The following is a 19,240-nucleotide window of genomic DNA, read 5'->3' as shown; positions in this document are numbered from 1 at the left end:
CAGTTCTATCCCAACTGGTTCAGAAATCGACTGTCTACGCTTCATCATTGAGAACCCAAAACCTACATCTCATGATTTTCTCGCCTTAGCAGCCAAGAAAAGGTTTGGGATCTCAAAAGACAACATCGACTTTATAGAAGAATACAAGTCAAAGTCAACCAGAAGACAACATGAATCTTCTTGGAAGAAGTGGGTCTCCTTTGTCAAAGCAAAAAGACCGGCAGAAACCTCGATAGACTTCCGCCTTTACTTCTTCATCCACCTTCATGAGCAAGGCCTGGCTTCCATCACGATAACTACATGTAAGTCAGCTTTGACTAGACCTCTTCTCTACGCCTTCCAGGTGGACCTGTCGAACGAATTCTTCAACAAGATTCCGAAAGCATGCGCTAGACTTAGACCAGCAACCCCTCCAAAGCCCATATCATGGTCCTTGGACAAAGTCTTGCACTACGCTTCGAACTTGAACGACGAAGATTTTACCCTAAAGGATCTAACACAGAAAGTGATATTCTTGTTCGCTATAGCCTCAGGGGCTAGAGTTAGTGAAATAGTGGCCCTATCTAGAAACGAGGGCCATATTCAGTTCACAGAAGAGGGAGAACTGAATCTTTTTTCTGATCCTACCTTTCTCGCCAAAAACGAGCTACCCTCAAGAGTTGGAGTCCTTGGAAAATCTGCCCTCTGAAGGATGATGTCTCTCTATGTCCTGTAGAGTGTCTTAAGGTCTATCTTCGAAGAACTTCAGACTTCAAGGAAGGACAACTCTTCCTAGGAGAAACCTCAGGATCAAACTTATCCCTAAAACAACTGAGAGCAAAACTCACTTACTTTATTCTCAGAGCGGATCCTGACAGTACACCTGCAGGTCACGATCCTCTAAAAATTGCTTCCTCGCTGAACTTCTTTCAGCATATGGACTTTGATAGACACCTCTCATATACTGGTTGGGAATCTTCTAGAGTCTTTTATAAACATTATGCAAAGCAAGTGCATGAAATAAAACACTGTGGTGGCGGCAGGTAGTGTTATAAAACCTGTCATCTAGTGCTGCGATGAACAGTGAACTGCTTAGGACTTAACAGTATACGTTATGAACAGGTATTAGCATCTTTTAGTGTGGAGATCACTATAGTGAATCTCGGACTGTTCTATATAGGTGTAGAATCTAACCAATAACACCAGTGCCGTGTGAACATTCGTTCACAGTGTTAAAACATATCCAACATCTAAGTGAAATCAATCTAATAATTTCACAATACTGAGTGGCACCTGTGATTAACCCATATATGTATTTCTACCCTTACAGGTTACAAATATATATCTATCTTGAAGATGTTGAAATGTTGAAAGATTCTATTTATAATACATTCGTTGTTGTATTTACTTTTGTTTATACATTTAATACATGAAATGTATTTGCGTCTTATTCCCCCTACATGAAATCAAATAAATATTCCAGAGCCTTTTATTTTCCTGAAAATGAAAATACTTGTCAGTATACCTCTGTAAGAACAACCTGGAAATCGCTAAAAAGTTCCACCTTGTTCCTATGAAATACAACCTTGACACTTTATAGTTGGTATCGACATACTCCCTGCAGGGGACAGGAAGCCCTAAATTAGTTCCAAACTTAGTGGATATGACAAATAACGGTAATGTCATATATATATTAGATCTGGAAGACCATATAAGGAACTGAGTCAAGGTAAAGGCTCTTATACAAACCCACAGATATAGTACTTTCAAGTAATTCTCTGGTAAACTTCCATCAGGACGACATGGCTGAGCCCAAAAAGCGGATTTTTCGCTTTGCTCAAAATTTGGGTGATATGGCCATGTCGTCCTGATGGACCCTCCCTCCTTTCTCAAAAAGCAGTATACATCTTTGTATCTAAGTCCCCACCCGTAACTACTCTCTCTGCGGCTATCCATGCTTAATTGCAACAAGGAATAGTTCGCCGGGGTGGTACCGGGAAGGGATCCACCGGGTAACCTTGATAACAGCTCCCCTTCAATTTTGCCACTCTTCCCCCGCAAAGCGAAAACTCTATTCGGGGGTGAAGATTACTATATGTTGTATCAAGTAAGATGTCCCCTGATATCATGCGATATCCTTAAGAGTTATATTAAGGATACTTGCACCAGGAGTTAGAATTCTGGAGACCTGTGGTCAATTCTCTGGGAGTATCACTGTAGCCAAATATCCCTTAGAAAGCTGCCTAAAGGAACTTTCCATCAGGATGACATTGCAATATCATCCAAAAATAGATTTCTCGCTTTGCTCAAAATCCGTTATATATATATATATATATATATATATATATATATATATATATATATATATATATATATATATATATATATATATATATATATATATATATATATATATATATATATACAGTGGTACCTCTACATACGGATTTAATCCGTTCCAGAACCAACTTCGGATGTAGAAATTGTTCGGATGTAGAAACAAATTTTCCCATAAGAATACATTGAAATAGGATTAATCCGTGGTTGTGCCCAAAAACCTATGATAACTTCTTAATAAACTACTACACATAATTTCTCATGAGAATAATGCACACTAAATTAGATAATAGACATGTAAAAAAGAAGAATTATCAAAAAATGATAAATAAGAAACGGGTTTTTAGCGTCACTTTACTTTAGAAACTCCAGCGGAGGTGTTGTTGGTCTTGCTACGCAGAGAGGAGACGGACGGGCGGCGAGGAGGTAAGAGAGCTTAACTACGATAAACGTACACTACCGTAACTTATTCTAACTTACACTAAATGAACTTTAGCATAACTTAGCTTATTTTTTTTTTATTTTTATATTTTGTAATTTTTTTTTACATTTTCTTTTTTTCTTTTTGATGATTAATTTTAATCACTTTCACTCTCTACACTTAAAATTGATTGAATTTTTTTCTCTTCACTCTTTGCTGTTTTCTTTGAACCACTTCCTTCCTCTTCATCACGAGTTCGCTTCGTAGTTTTTTTAAAGAAGCTATCGATAGAAAGTTGCTTGGTACAGCTTTTCAGAATGTTTCGAAAATAAATTAGGGAAACATCATCAAACTGCGCAACTACACGACAAACCTGCAATTTCTTTGGATGGTATTTGTCGTTGAAGTCGACCACGTCTTGATATTTTCCTAACACCTCTTTTATTTGCGCCGAACTTATTGCAAGTTCACTCATACGGACGCCACGCTCATGCTTTTCAATAATTCCTTGCTTTACTTCTAAAGAAAGCATTCCCTTATTCTTTTTCTCACCACTTCCACTACCACTTGCGAAACTAAGCCTTTTAGGACCCATGATTTACTTAAAATACCGTAAAAGGATGAACGTAAAAAATCACGATTAAAACACAGTTAATAGCAGAACGCACGGGGCACAACCACACGAAGCCAATGAAAACAGAGGAATGTCCCAAGCCATGCTAATTGAGGGTCCCTCCGAGGTCGAAGTGCTGCCTTCTATCGGCGGAAATAAAAAACACATCAGGCGCTATGAGCACCGACTACGCACACGAGTATTGTTTACTTCGGGTGTCGAAAAAAAAATTCGGGTGTAGAGTAGGAACGTGTTTGAATTGTACTTCGCGTGTCAAAAAATTCGGATACAACCGGTACAACGAAAATTGCTTACTTCGTGTGTCGAAATAGAATTCGGGTGTAGAGTAAAAAATTTGCTCGAATTTTACTTCGGATGTTGGGAAATTTGGATGTAGATACGTTCGTGTGTAGAGGTTCCACTGTATATATATATATATATATATATATATATATATATATATATATATATGTATATATATATATATATATATATATATATATATATATATATATATATATATATATATATATATGTATATGTATATGTATATGTATATACATATACATATACATATTACAAATAAAAAAAAAGAATAATAATTATGAAATAATAAATAAAAAGGGGTTTTAATGTAACACTTTACCTTAGCGACAGGCCAGCGCAGGTGTAGTGACTGCTACGCAGGAGGAGACGGAAGATCAGCGAGGAGGTAGGGACGGTGACTTTTTACGATAACGTGTACTATAACTTACACTAACTTACATTACTACGTGAACTTTAACTTATCTTACCTTATTATTTTTGTTCATTTTTATAATTTTGTATTTTTTTCTTTTACATTTTTTCTTTTCTTATTTTTAATTTTCATCACTTTCACTCGATTCGGTCTTCCTTTTCTTTGCTTCACTTTCTTTCTTTTCATCATGATCACCAGACCGTTTTAAAGATTTTTTAAAGAAACTATCGAGTGAAAGTTGCTTGGTACGGCTTTTGAGGATTTTTCTAAAATGCGCTAAGGAAACATCATCGAACTGCGCAACAACACGGCAAACCTGAAGTTTCTGTGGGTGATGCTTGTCGATGAAATCAACCACGTGTTGATGATATGCCAACATCTGTCTTATTTCCGCCGTACCTAAGATTTGGCCTACCTCCTCGGTCTCTTCCGACTCACTCAACTGCGCTTGGAACTCATCATGCTGCATGGCTTGCAGCTCCTTGAGTTCCTCGGTGGTGAGCTCTTCATGATGCTCATCGACGAGTTCGGTGATGTCATCTTCATCCACCTCCAAACCCATGGACTTGCCAAGGGATACAATCTCTTCGACGTCTTCCTCGGCGGCAACCATAGGTTCATTCTCGGGGCCAAAACCTTTGAAATATCTGGGAGCTGCAGCATCAGGCCAAAGCTTCTTCCAAGCGGAATTCAGTGTCCGACGAGTTACTCCCTCCCAAGCCTGATCAATGATCTTTAAGCAGTGCACGATATTAAAGTGGCTCCTCCAAAATTCACGCAAAGTTAAGTTGGTGCTTTGCGTGACATTAAAGCACTGCTTAAATAAGTGCTTGGTGTACAGCTTCTTGAAATTAGAGATGACTTGCTGGTCCATGGGCTGGAGGATAGGGGTGGTATTCGGTGGAAGATACAACACTTTGATGAATTTGTATTCGTCGATGATATCATCTTCGAGTCCGGGGGGGTGAGCATGTGCATTGTCCAAACAAAGCAAGCACTTCAAAGGCAAATTCCTCTCCTGAAGATACTTCTTGACAGCAGGGCCGAAAACTACGTTTACCCATTCCACAAAGATATGCCTAGTAACCCAAGCCTTAAAATTAGAACGCCATAGAACATGTAGCAGGTCTTTATTAATTCTATGTGCTTTAAATGCCCTAGGGTTTTCGGAATGGTAAACCAATAACGGCTTTATTTTGCAGTCCCCGCTGGCGTTGGCACAAAGCTCAAGAGTCAACCGATCCTTCATTGGCTCATGTCCAGGCATTTTCTTCTCTTTGGCGGTAATGTACGTTCGACTAGGCATCTTTTTCCAAAACAGACCGGTTTCATCACAGTTGAACACCTGCTGCTCTACGTAACCTTCCTCCGTCAGTGATTGACACTCATTTTATTTTTGATGGAAGTTGTTTAAACAACTTGATGGTATGGCTATGGGTAGCCCTCTTGGGCCCACCTTCGCCAATATTTTTATGTGTCATCTTGAGGAGCAGTTTTTAGACCAATGTCCTTTGCTATTTAGACCTATATTTTATAAACGCTATGTAGATGATACGTTAGCTACTTTCAAGCAAAAGGAACATGCTGCTAGATTTTTAGATTTCATCAATAATGTTGATCCAAACATCAAGTTCACTATTGAGGAAGAAGAAAATAACAAGTTAACATATCTTGACATTAACATCTCAAGAGGGCAAACACGTCTAGAAACTAGCGTATTTAGAAAAAAGACATTCACTGGTTTAGGCACTAATTTTTTTTGCTTTTGCTTTTATAATTTTAAGTTAAATGCCGTAACAACCCTGATCTGCAGGGCATTTTACCTTTCGTCTGACTGGACATCCTTTCATAATGAAATAGTCTTTTTGAAGCAACATTTCAAGGATAACTGTTTTCCAACTAAAATATTTTATAGATTAGTTAACAAATTTCTGACCAAACATTACCAACCTAAACTTCAAGTTCCTACAGTTCCAAAAATGATTTTCTATGACTCTTTGCCTTTTATTAATAATGGAAAATATGGGGAACAAATTAAAAAAGTAATTTTAAACAATTTTCCGAATCTGGATTTTAAACTTATTTTTAAGAATCCCCTGACAGTGGGATCCATGTTTAGAATTAAGGATTCTCTCTCCGATCTAATGCGTTCTTCAGTGGTCTATATGTACTTGTCCGAGATGTAATCTCGGAAATTATGTGGGTTCCACAAAAAGATTGCTGAAAGTTCGTATAGATGCACATCGGGGAGTGAGTCATAGAACTGGATGTGCGCTCAAAACCAAAGAATTCTCAACCATCAGAGAACATGCAAGTAAATGCAAGACCAACATTGGTTATAAAAACTTTGAAATCATTGCTCAAGCGCCAAATAACTCCTCTCTACTAGTATTAGAGTCTTTAATGATTAAAGAAAAGGCTCCTAAACTAAACAGCCAATTATCCTCTGTCCCCCTCCACATCGCTTAAGCTGGAAAATTTAGAATTTTCTTCCTGAGTGCTGTCCTTCAGATAGTCACTCAGTTCTCTAGTCTGTTTTGATTTTTGTATATTTAATTTTAAGATACTTCTCTCTTAGTTATTTTTTTTTTATCTCCATATTTTACTTGTAACTGTGTTTATAATTTCAAATTTAATTCTGACTGTCTTTGTTTGTATTTTATATATTTTTACTGAGTTTTGCTTATAATGTTTTATATGTCCATTTTAGCCTTGATAATGGGATGAGTCCTGAAACGTCGGCACCAATAAATTGAAAGATGTTGTCCAGACTCTTCGTCCTCCTTTTTATTTTATCTTTGAAGCTCGCCAGGAGCAACGACCTACCTCAATATATATATATATATATATATATATATATATATATATATATATATATATATATATATATATATATATGTATATGTATATATATATATATATATATATATATATATATATATATATATATATATATATATATATATATATATATATATATATATATATATATATAATCATACACACACATATATATATATATATATATATATATATATATATATATATATATATACTGTATGTACAGTACTCGTCAGCGTAATGCGACCCCCCCCATAAAAACACACCAAAAAGATTCTACGTACATTTATAATGGGAATGAAACATAATAAAAAGTTTTAATTACCTTGATTAATATTTTGTTGGACCACCCTTCCTCTTCAATACCTGCTGTAGCCGTTTGGGAAGTGACAAAGCCAAATTACGAAGATATTGTGGAGGTATATTGGCCCACGACTCTCGGATGGCTGCTTCCAAACGCGGCAGAGAGCTGACGTCTTTTTTCTGTAGGTCCTTTTTAATGATGCTCCAGAGATTTTCAATGGGGTTAATGTCTGGAGAGTTACCTGGCCAATCGTTAATGACGGGAATTTCACACACAGACAGCCAATCCTTGACAGCACGGGCAGTGTGGCAAGGTGCACCGTCTTGCTGGAACACCTGTGCACCTGTTAATTCAAAGGACTCATGCAAATGTTCAGCAAGGAGGTCCATATAGATTTCAGCATTCGCTCTCACATTAGGGGGTAACACAACAAGCTTTCCAGGGCCCAGTCCAGTGAAACAGCCCCAGACCTTAATAGTATCAGGGTGCTTTACTGTACTCTCAATGTACCGTGGATCTAGCGGGTCACTACCTTTACGACGATACACTCGAGAGTTACGATTACAAGTAATGTTGAAATTTGCCTCATCAGACCACAGAACCCTGAGCTACTGTTCATCAGTCCACTGCCAATATTTCTTGGCAAAATTACATCTCTTAACCTTCTGCTTCTTGGTAATGAGAGGCTTCTTGATGCGCTTGTAGCTGTTGTACCCCAGTTCATTTAAGCGCCGTGACACTGTCCTCACTGACACGTTTGCAAAGGCTCCAGGATTCTCCTCCTTTATTTTCCTAGCTGTAGTAGACGTTTGGGATTCCACAGCACATTTCAGGATGTTAGTAGCACGTTTGGATGTTTTCCTGACACCGCCAGGCCGAGGCTTAATTGTTGGTGTTTCCTTGCAGCCGCCCTGACGCCATAACCGAACGTACTTCTTAACACTCGTCGGCCCAGCACCAGTAAACCAACAAATTTCCTTGATTGTATGGCCTGCAGCCTTTAGCCCCACTATCTGCGCTATACAATCACTAGACAAATCCTAAGTAGGTGCCATAGTATAGTCACTAGCACCGCCAACCACCGCTAAACTGCTGTAATCCAGGGGGTGGTATGGGGAGAGAGCGCGCCGAACAACTGCACCCCACCGTTACCAGAGGAAGACTGAGGAAGTTTCTCGGATACCGGCACAAACCGGCAGCATGCTGTGACGCCGCTGTATGGTCGCATTTCCCTGGCTATTTTAATTCATCCTCGAAAAACATTCTTTTTTCGCCACCGTAATGCGACCACTCGGCCCCATGGTCGCATTACGATGACGAGTACTGTGTATATATATATATATATATATATATATATATATATATATATATATATATATATATATATATTATATATATATATATATATATATATATATATATGATGCATTGTTGGGCATTTTCTTTTTCTTTTATTAAGCACCACTTTAATATTATTTTAATCTAAATAAAATAACTCATTTAATCATATCAGTGCAATTAATTATTTATAATAAGACCCTCAAGAAAATGGATGAAGGTAAAATGCCGTATAGTTCCTTAACTTTACTTCTTGAACTTGATGTACATTAGTTTTACAGTATTCTTCTACGTGGAATAATTTGGTTTTAAATACAGACTGGAACAATAAAAACTCTTGAAGATTGGAGGCTGCAACCGTAGACTTCTGCTACCACTTCAGCATTCGGGATGCGAAATCCTTGAATTCTATGTGGGCGATTTTGGGGATCGCTTCTTCGTAGATGTGTCCACTCATTGACACTCTTCTTGGTAATTTCTCTTTCATCGAAGATAATCTTATACCTCCCGGTTGAAAGGCAATTTGTTGGCAGGTAGGGAACTCGGTCCCTTCGTTGTCCGTCTTTGGAAAATATCTTCTTGTTAACTTGACGTTTAGTTAGTGCAGGCCAACTCTGCAACAGATGTGGTGGGCCTCCCCCATGATGGGGGGAGAAGGAGAAGGGACAACCGATTATGGCGGTTACTTGTAGGAAAGAGCCGCTTCCTCTAAGCCATCAACTGTTTAAGTAGCTTAGAATAAGGGCGTTGTAATTGCGTCTCGTCATGTGACTATTCTTGTGTTCTATTGGTCCCTTCTTCTGACGTAATGGTAACTTCATGCATATGTCACTTCCGGGGTCTCGGCAGGCGAGCCGGCAATGGATTTCAGTTGCGTGAGTCACTCGGTATGTTTCCATCGTTGGTTGTTGTTTTGGCCAAATTATCGCTATAACAGCACTTATCACAAACATTGGCTTTCAAGTACCAGTTCACTCTGATTTTATTTTTCTCATCTCTCTCTCTCTCTCTCTCTCTCTCTCTCTCTCTCTCTCTCTCTCTATATTTATTTCAATGTCTCTCTATCGTTTAACTAACAAATAAAACTCATAAATACTTAATCAAATACACATATCACCTTATTTAGTGTGAAATTTTCTCCTTTACATGTCACCACTCGGTCACGTACCTGAATTCCTGTGGAATTCACATCTTATTAACTCATTTCATGGTTTACCCAAAATTAATTCATCAATAAATCATCATCACCAAAAGAAATACATTTCAACACAATAAATCAAAATCATCATCATCAAAATAATATGCATTTCAACACAATATCTCAAAATCATCATCATCAAAATAATATGCATTTCAACACAATAAATCAAAATCATCATCATCAAAATAATATGCATTTCAACACAATAAATCAAAATCATCATCATCAAAATAATATGCATTTCAACACAATAAATCAAAATCATCATCATCAAAATAATATGCATTTCAACACAATAAATCAAAATCATCATCATCAAAATAATATGCATTTCAACACAATAAATCAAAATCATCATCATCAAAATAATATGCATTTCAACACAATAAATCAAAATCATCATCATCAAAATAATATGCACCTTAGCACAATAAATCAAAATCATCTTTATCAAAAGAAAATTATCATCAATCATTTTTAAAATATTGCAATTGCATACGTTTATCATCAATATATATTTAGGAAAAAAAACTTCCTGTTCCCTTCAAATAATTCAACACAATATTGAAACATTATTTTTCTTAATTCTTGATAATGGAATATTTAACCCTTAATTCATTGGGTATGTAAGGCAAAATTTATAATGTCTTCTGTGTTCAACTGTGCAATCAATTAGGAAATGCCTTTACATTTAACTTCTATTCAAATCATATTTTCCATTACCTATGACCTCAAAATCTCGGCCTTATTGATGTAAACACAAAAGTCATTTCTCCAATGCAATGCAATAAATGGCAGAAAATAAATGTTCAAACATACATGTCATCAATTCAAATCAATCAAAATATTTCTGCAATAAAAATAATTATGTGTCATGCACATTATCACTCATCAAGAGTATTACTCATTTGTAATCAGTATCAATAAACATTTGTAAAACATCATTATGGTACCTTATTTACTCATCAGTTATCATGTTAAATCATTGTTACTTAATGGCATCAAAAGAAATATTTCTCACCTTCTTCATAAAAATGCATCAAAACTATTCAAACTCTTGTCATAAAATAATGAGTAAAACCAAAACTCAAATATATCAATGTCTTAAATCATCAAACATCATAATCATTTTATAATAAAGAAACATATTCAATACATAACAAAGACATGTTTATAAATTTGAATCTTATTTGCACCTTGTCTGCATATTATTTTTATCTCAAGAACTTCAATTCTCAAATATATTGCATTCAGAAGGATAAGTCATAAAATTCAAGTGACAGGAAACTTACATTTCAATGTTAAAACTTTCTTTAAAAGAAATCATTTGCAGACTGTCTCAATTAAAACATCTTATTTATCCTTTCTTTCAAGGATTCATCTACTACACCAGGCATAAAAATCAATTCATGTGTTTCCACACTCACTCTTTTTAACTTCAAAATGAAAGGGTTCAATGATGATAATTCTCCATATGTACTTAATTATTCACTATTACCTGCATAATTATTATGGGCTAAAATACCCCTTTGAGACATTCAACTTCTTTAAGTTTATTATTAGTGCACATTTTATCTTTTAATTACTTAAATCTTTTCTTTCTTCATAATTATTCAAGTTAACTTGATCAACAACAAAACATAACGAAATTCATAGTGTACATGCATGTTTATCATTGTTACACGTGTTACACAAAAAATATTAATCAATGCATTGCCTATAAAATGCAGTAATAATTCTTCTGCTCTAATGGCATCATTATTTAATCAAACTTGCAAACAAAATCAATACATATGTAAACCTTCAATCACCTATGGGTTCATATTTCACCTGTCTTCATTACCCATAACTTTATCAAAAACATTTCATCTTAGTTTGCAACTCAATATTCTCTGTGGTCCCTTAATTAATTGTTTGGAGACATTTATTATTTGGACCTTCTTTGTTGATTACGGAATACATATTCAAATTCTAGGATAACACACTTTACTTAATTAAAAAGATTTCATTCATTTGTTACCCTCAATATTTGTATGAGTGCCCAGATATTTTTATTTCATTTCCCAAGGAGTTTAGTAGTCTTTCTTAATTCTACCTAATAAAAAAATCTGTTTCCCATATACCGAGTTATTTCAAAGTAAATTCGTTCTCTTTAAGTAATTGTTATTAGTCTTCTATGTTGGTCTATATATAGTTCATAGGACATCCTCAACCCCTTTCTATTATTTTAATTGCCCCTTTTATTTCTCTATTTGAACTTGATTTATCACGGCTTATTTCACCCTCCTTACTTCAAGGAAAATATTGCACAGTTTCAGTAATCACTAGTGAATTGGGGTGCATTGCCTGAGAGAATATCTCGAAATATGAATGTCTATTTATGTATCCTGGTCTCAAATTATTCTGTTACAGACTCGTCAACCCTTTCTTTAAATCAAGTTTTATGTAGACCAGTATGTTTGTCATCATTGGTCAAGTTCTGGGAACAGAGTCCCTGGTAGTCCCTTAGAACCACCACTATGGGATTGAGAAAATGCTATGGTAATTTCTTATATGTAGGCTTTAATTTTACAATCTCAAACATCCATGTTAGGTCAAAAATTAATTCATCATTAAATTCATTCTTTGATTACTGGATGTCCTACTAACTTGAGCTTGAGTTTTTGTTAGTATGTCAGGAATCTCTATTCATGAACTAGTATTTCTCCCTATTCTTTGTATGTATTCCTTTAAGCAATATGCAATCCTGTTATATGATTCCTATTTTGGGAGTAATTCACCTACATTTCTATTAACCTTTGGTTTCTCTTGTTCTATTTTAATTATTCCTATTTCTAGGTTTCTTACCTGACAACTGAAACAAAATATTGGTAGTTATATTTTCTTTTAACATTTTCCTGCCTTTTTAAATAATCCTTCTTTATCATCATAAACCTACCAATAAAGTGATTTATCCTGGACAAACATCCAGTACTTTAAGGCTCCTAAGATTCCTTTTATTCTTTTATCAACAATAGTCCTTCTTGGACAGCAAAATCACAATCATTCTTATGATCAATGAGCACACATACTCTATGGCCTTAACAAATTTTTAAAGTTCTCTAGACCATTATTTGGATAATCTATCCTACTTGGTTATTTTTCATTTAACTTAAGACTACTCTCATGATTCATTACCCTTCTTCGGGTTTCACCTTTTTAATGAGACATTTATTTTTATATTTATGAGGCTTCACACATCATTTTTATAACTCCTGGGTAAGAGATCGGGTTAAGGTAATGTAGGATCAGAAATTTTTTTCATTATTTATAGCCTTCTATTTCATTTGCACACTACATATTTTTAGGTTAACTTTATTTTAAGGCTTGGGTAATTTAGCAAATGCTGCTTATTATTCCCTAAGATACTAAAAAATCATCTACATCTGTCAAATCTTAGTGGAGCAGGATTTCCACTTTAACCCCTATTTCTCTACATATCTTTAAATCTTTCTACACTTTTTACTTACCCTATTCAAATCTAGAGATGGGTCACTCTTTAATCTGGTTCTTTATCCTGCTATTCCCCCTATTCTAGACTAGTTCTATTATTTTTATGGCTCTATAATCTTACTAAACTTAGTAACATCATTCTATAGGCTTGTTCATTCTGTCTCCAAATTCTAGATCATCCTGTCAATAGTTAGAGGAGCTGAGTGAGCCCGTCGACTTCACTCTAATTTCTAACATTCTTCAAAATGCTAATAGCCGTGAATGGCTTGTATTCTTTGACCATGGTACTTACAATATTCTCTGTGTATTTTACTCCTCAATAATCGAGCCAAACATTATTTATTTATTGGGATAGACATGTCATTTATATTCTACTTATGATGATCTAACTAGTCAGGACCTTGCTGGTGACAGTACTGTAGCTGGATGGAAGCTTGAATGTTACATTCTCCCCTTCCATTTGAACCTTCCTTTTGGAGAAAGGTAGTAAAATTAGACTTACATCCATATTTAGTGTATATATACACAGTATTAGGTAGCCTTTTCTCCGTGCTATCTCTCTCTCTTTTAGCCAGCAGGCTGGATGTGCTGGCAAAAGCTAGCGATGCCGACGACATGCCGGCTGAACTACAGTATATGTTTATACAGGTAGTTAGTATATTTGCAGTATAGTATATACTGCAAATAGAAAGCTACTGTATATATTATACTAGTAGTGTTTTCCAATATATTTTGAGTATCCTACCCAAATATTTGTGGAACCCAATCTCATATTGAAAGAATTTAATTTCTTCAATATTCTGATTAGAAATCTCTTCAGATTACCCTGCAATATTAAAATTTTCAAGGACTGGAGGTTACACTCCTAACCCTTAAAGGGCAGAACCCTTATCCTTGAGTCTCCATGATCACAAAACTCTATGATTTAATATTGTAAGGGAGGTCACAGCAAATAGGTTGGGTGGGATACACAAATATATGTCTTTATTTTTCCCCAGTCCTGTTGGCATCATGCCAGCTGGACCGTGCAGTCAGATGCTTGCCATGAAGGCAGCACATTTGCTGGATCACACTATATATAATTATACAGTAGCCAGTAATTTTCAATATAGTGCATACTGCAAATAGAAAACTACAGTATGATTATACAGTAGTTATTTCTAATATATCTTGGGTACCCTTGTGCGAGCTTATGCTGGTGCCGCTCTTATATTGAAGGAATAGTGTTTCTTCATTAAGCTGATTAAGAAATCAGTCATCATTACCCCCACAGTGTTAAGTATAAAAGGGACAGTGAATGATACACTTCTCTACCCCTAGGGGTGAGAACCCCCTTTTTAGTTGGAGTTCCTTTGATAAGGGAATCTCCTCACATTTAATATTGAAGGGAGGCAACAGCATTTGTTTGCGGAGGATACACAGGTATGTGTCTCCTACTATCCCTTTATAGCTTGCTATCTTAAGCTATTCTGTTAAGATACGACTTTTGATATATTGGTTATCAGTGGGATAATCAATCGTATACTCATTCTGTTTTCCTTTCTTTACAGGAGGAACACCAGATGTGCTGCAGTCTTCTGCAAACTAAGAGTAAGTGTTTTTACGGACATAATGCATGCAGGTTTCATGCCCCCTGCAATATTATTTCCGAACCCCTGCATTATTAGAACCCGCAGGCTTGCAAAGTATGTCGGACCTCATTATCCCGAGGGTTTCAAGAATCCCAAGTTGGTAGAGACTAGGGATACAGCTCGTTTCAAGCTACACAGCTGGGTGAGAGGCTTTCAGAAAATCTCTTCGGGACCTTACCTGCCTAATGACAAGATGCTTAGGTTACTATTTCCAACAGCAAGTAAGGAAATAGTGGTACCCCAGACACAAGGTACATCTCCCGACGGCCAGATAACCTTTGGGAAGGAGGGCAGAAAGCGCCCACGGGAAGAAGGGGAGAATGACAGGTTGGAATTGGCCCCGTCCATACCGGCTCTAGAGTCAGCGACATCGATATCTCCGCCTTCTATCCCTCTATTAGATGGAATGGACCAGTTATGGGCCCAAGTGAGGAATCTAATAGAAAACTTGTGCAAACAGAGCAAAAAGCAGGAAGCGAAATGCAATGTAGAGCCTTGTAAAGCTCCACTTGTCGCTCCTCAACTGCCATACAAACGACCCATAGATCAAGACCTTCCGACATGCTCCAAAACCAATCCCTGGAGGTTTGCGGAGCTGATGCCGATTTTAAACGGCAAACTCTACATCTTGGAGAAGATGGGTGCTGTTCCTTTGGACAAAATCCAGTTTTGACCAAGCTTTGACGCTTTCCCTAACTGTTTCGTTAGACTGAAGGATGAACCAAGGTCAAGAAAAGGAACGGAATCAAAGGAGGTTATGATTCTCGACCATGATAAAGCACAAGCTATCCTATCAAGTAGCAAAGAAAAGGCGGGTTACTCGGTGTCAAAGGTATTCACACCAGGTAACAGGCACTCTTCCTTTCTTGCTCCTGCTTCAATTTCATTCCCCTTTACAGAGAAGGCATTTAAATATGTCACCGAGGCAGTGGAGGCAGGTAAACCGTGTCCTACACTCAAGGAGTGCGAGCCTCTGTCACTAGCCTTTCCCAGACAGGAGAAGAACTGGAAGGAAGCCCATTTAACCTTTTCAGTAGGAAGACTTGAGGCGGATGTTGCCAGTCAACAATTTAAGGAAAATCTTCCTAAATTATCAGAGTTTCTCTTACATGATGAACAAGAAACAAAGGAGAGACTTGCAGCCTCCCTATTTCTACAAAACTACATAGAGTTCTGTTCAGCTCATCAAGATACCCCAGACATGCTCAAGGTCTTAGCTAAAATACATATGGCTACCTTGGTAAAAGACCTTTATGCCTTTATAAAGGCTAGATGAACATGTAGGGAGTTTGTGTTCGCTAACGCGACAGGGAAACATGAAACAAGGAAGCTAATATCTTCCAACATCTGGGGTAAAGACCTCTTTCCAGACGAGGTAGTCAGGAAAGTGATTACGAACGCTACCACAGAGAAAGTAGGACTTCTCAAAAGTGGGGCATCCTTTCAAAAAGAGAATCTTCCAAGGTTGTGGGTCCCCAACCTAAGAGGAAGATTGAAAGGTCTGGAAATTCATTTCGAGCTGTCCAACAACATCCCACAGTTCTAGTGACCGCGCTGCCACAGGCAGGTGGTCGAAAATATAATCCTACTGATCAGTCAAAGCATAAAAATGCTTCTAGTAGGAGGGAGGTTCCTTTAGGATCGCTGGACCTTCGATCCTTGGGTCCATGGCCTAATCAAGATGGGACTAAGATGGGAGGTGGATATGTCTCTACCACCATTTCCTCAATTCCTCCTATAATCCAAAACCCTCCTGGAGGAGTTTACCTGAGAGCTCTAGAGCATACAGGTGGTAAGGAAATTATAGTCCACCGAATTCCAGGGAAGGCCGTTGTGTGTCTACGAGAAGGACTCAAGAAAATTCAGTCATTCTGGACTTGTCGCCACTCAACAAGTCCAAATAAAACAATGAGGTCAGAATGTTTATCCTTCTGAACATAAGGACCCTGTTGCAAAAAAGGTGCCTGTAGTCTTACCAGACCTGAAAGTTGTCTATTGGCAACTTCTAGTCAATCACCCTCTCCCCTCCTATCTAGGATCCAAGTTACACAAAGTAACGTATTTCCTAGGAAAGATACTTGTCAGACTAGACACAGTCCTAGATATCTTCATAAAATTGGCAGACACAGTCACGCAATAGGAAAGGTTCAGGCAACAATGTTCCTGGACGAGAGGCTGGGGTGGGCAGCACCCAAGGTGGCTGGTCTATGAACATCCAAGGAAATGATACGGTCCCCGGAACATCGCGGATGCAAGATAAGATTCAAGAAGTCTCGATTCTCTCCAGCTCAAAGGTTTCAATGGCAAAAAAGCCATTGAAGCCTGTGGTCACGCCAACTCTCCTTTCCTTTGGGAATGTAAAAGGAGATGGCAAGGTCGGTCAAGAGACTCTGGTAATCAGTCAGATTCCCAAAACGCGAACAGGGAGGAGCTCTGATCTCTCTCCAGTTCGCAATAGAGACATACCCAGTGCTAAGAGCACTGCCTGAAGATGCGTTGAGAGTCTGGAGAAAACGAGCATTAAACGCTCGAAGGGATCTAAAAAGACCGCTATCGGTCCTTCCTTAATCGCTTCCCTAACAAAGATCAAAGCCCGAAAGTCCCAAGACCATGTTGGGCCTGTCATGAGTGGGGAAACTCTCTCCACGCAGATCAGATTGTCTACGGCTGATCTGGGACTCCGAAGCGTTAACGAGACGCTGCAATCGACGATGCTAGAGAACGTCTCATACAGTCTAGGTGTAGTCTACCATCCCTTACCTAAAGGGATGGCACCTGTCAGCAGTTCATATACAACCAATCCGCAATGTAACAGTGGATGCTCTACTCGGGCTCAAGCCGATAGAGTTAGAATGGTCCACGGACGCAGACCTATTCTCTCCCAGATGGGAACAAGTCCTCGAACTGCAGTCTGACCTCTTCATTACGAGCATCGTCAAGGAACTACCTCGATACGTAGCCCCATACGAGGATCCTCTAATAAAAATGAAACATCATGTCTCTGAAATGGAAGGGATAGACTTAGGATTTCCAGTTCATCCCATCCAATCACCTGCTGAGATCCTTCTAGGGAGGAGTTGCTCTGTTGGCTCCCAGGTAGCTCAAGAGCAATCTGTCCTCTTTGAGGAAGGAACGGAGGCTGAGGCTGTCCCTAGTTCTGAACACAGGACTACTTCAGAAGGTTCAGAGATTAGTTGCCTTTGATTTATCACAGAGAACCCGAACCCTTCATTGCATGATTTTCTTGCCCTAGTGGTTAGGAAAAGGTTTGGGATCTCAAAAGGCAATTTAGAATTCTTAGAAGAATACAAGTCTAAGTCAACTAGAAGACAATATGAGTCTTCATGGAAAAAGTGGGCTGCTTTCGTAAAAGCAAAAGGACCGAAAGAGATTTCAATGAACTTCTGTATGTCCTTCGTTATCCATCTTCATAACCAAGGTTTGGCGGCCAACACGATAACTACGTGCAAGTCAGCCCTGACTAGACCTCTTCTATATGCTTTTCAAGTGGACTTGGCGAATGAGATCTTTAATAAGATCCCGTAGGCATGTGCAAGGCTTAGGCCTGCAGCACCACCAAAGTCCATCTCTTGGTCTTTGGACAAGGTCCTACATTATGCCTCATCCATGAACAATGAAGATTTTCTGTTCGCTATAGCCTCAGGGGCTAGAGTTAGTGAAATAGTGGCCCTATGTAGAGATGAAGGCCACATTCAGTTCGCAGAAACAGGAGAACTGAATCTCTTCCCTGATCTGACCTTTCTCGCTAAGAATGAGCTACCCACTAAAAGGTGGGGTCCCTGGAGAATCTGCCCTATGAAGGAAGATGTCTCTCTATGTCCGGTAGTGTCTAAAGGTCTATCTTCGTAGAACTTCACAGTTCAGGGGAGGACAGCTCTTTAAAGGAGAAACCTCTGGATCACTGAACTTCTTTCAGTATATGAACTTTGAGCGTCTTCGTTCATACACCGGATGGAAATCATCCAGAGTGTTTTACAAACATTATGCGAAACAGGTCCATGAACTGAAGCACCATGTAGTGGCGGCAGGTAGTGTATTAAAACCTGCCCCCTAATTACTGTCATAAACAGTTAATTGCTTGGGACTTCGAATGTCCTCGCTCATATACTGGATGAGAATCATCCAGAGTGTTCTATAAACACTATGCTAAGCAGGTCTATGAACTGAAGCAGTATTTGGTGACGTCGGGTAGAGTATTTAACCTGCCGTCTAATTCTACGATGAACAGGTAATTGACTGGGACTGTTAATTAAAGGGAGAAGGGGTCATCTCTCTAAGTGTGACCTCCTTTGAATAAGTGTTACCATGGTGACACTAACTCTG

At 37.9% G+C, this 19,240-nt stretch overlaps 1 protein-coding gene across 3 annotated transcripts in view; it reads left to right on the top strand.

Annotated features, from left to right (window-relative positions):
• Window positions 1-19,240, top strand: part of LOC137640042 (sulfhydryl oxidase 2-like) — a 267,317-nt gene that overhangs the window by 21,479 nt on the left and 226,598 nt on the right. The window lies entirely within an intron of this gene.

Source organism: Palaemon carinicauda, chromosome 4 (assembly GCF_036898095.1).
Source record: "Palaemon carinicauda isolate YSFRI2023 chromosome 4, ASM3689809v2, whole genome shotgun sequence".
NCBI classification, from domain to species: domain Eukaryota; kingdom Metazoa; phylum Arthropoda; class Malacostraca; order Decapoda; family Palaemonidae; genus Palaemon; species Palaemon carinicauda.
The sequence above is the reverse complement of the archived record's forward strand: the minus strand, read 5'-3'. Positions and strand labels throughout refer to the sequence as shown.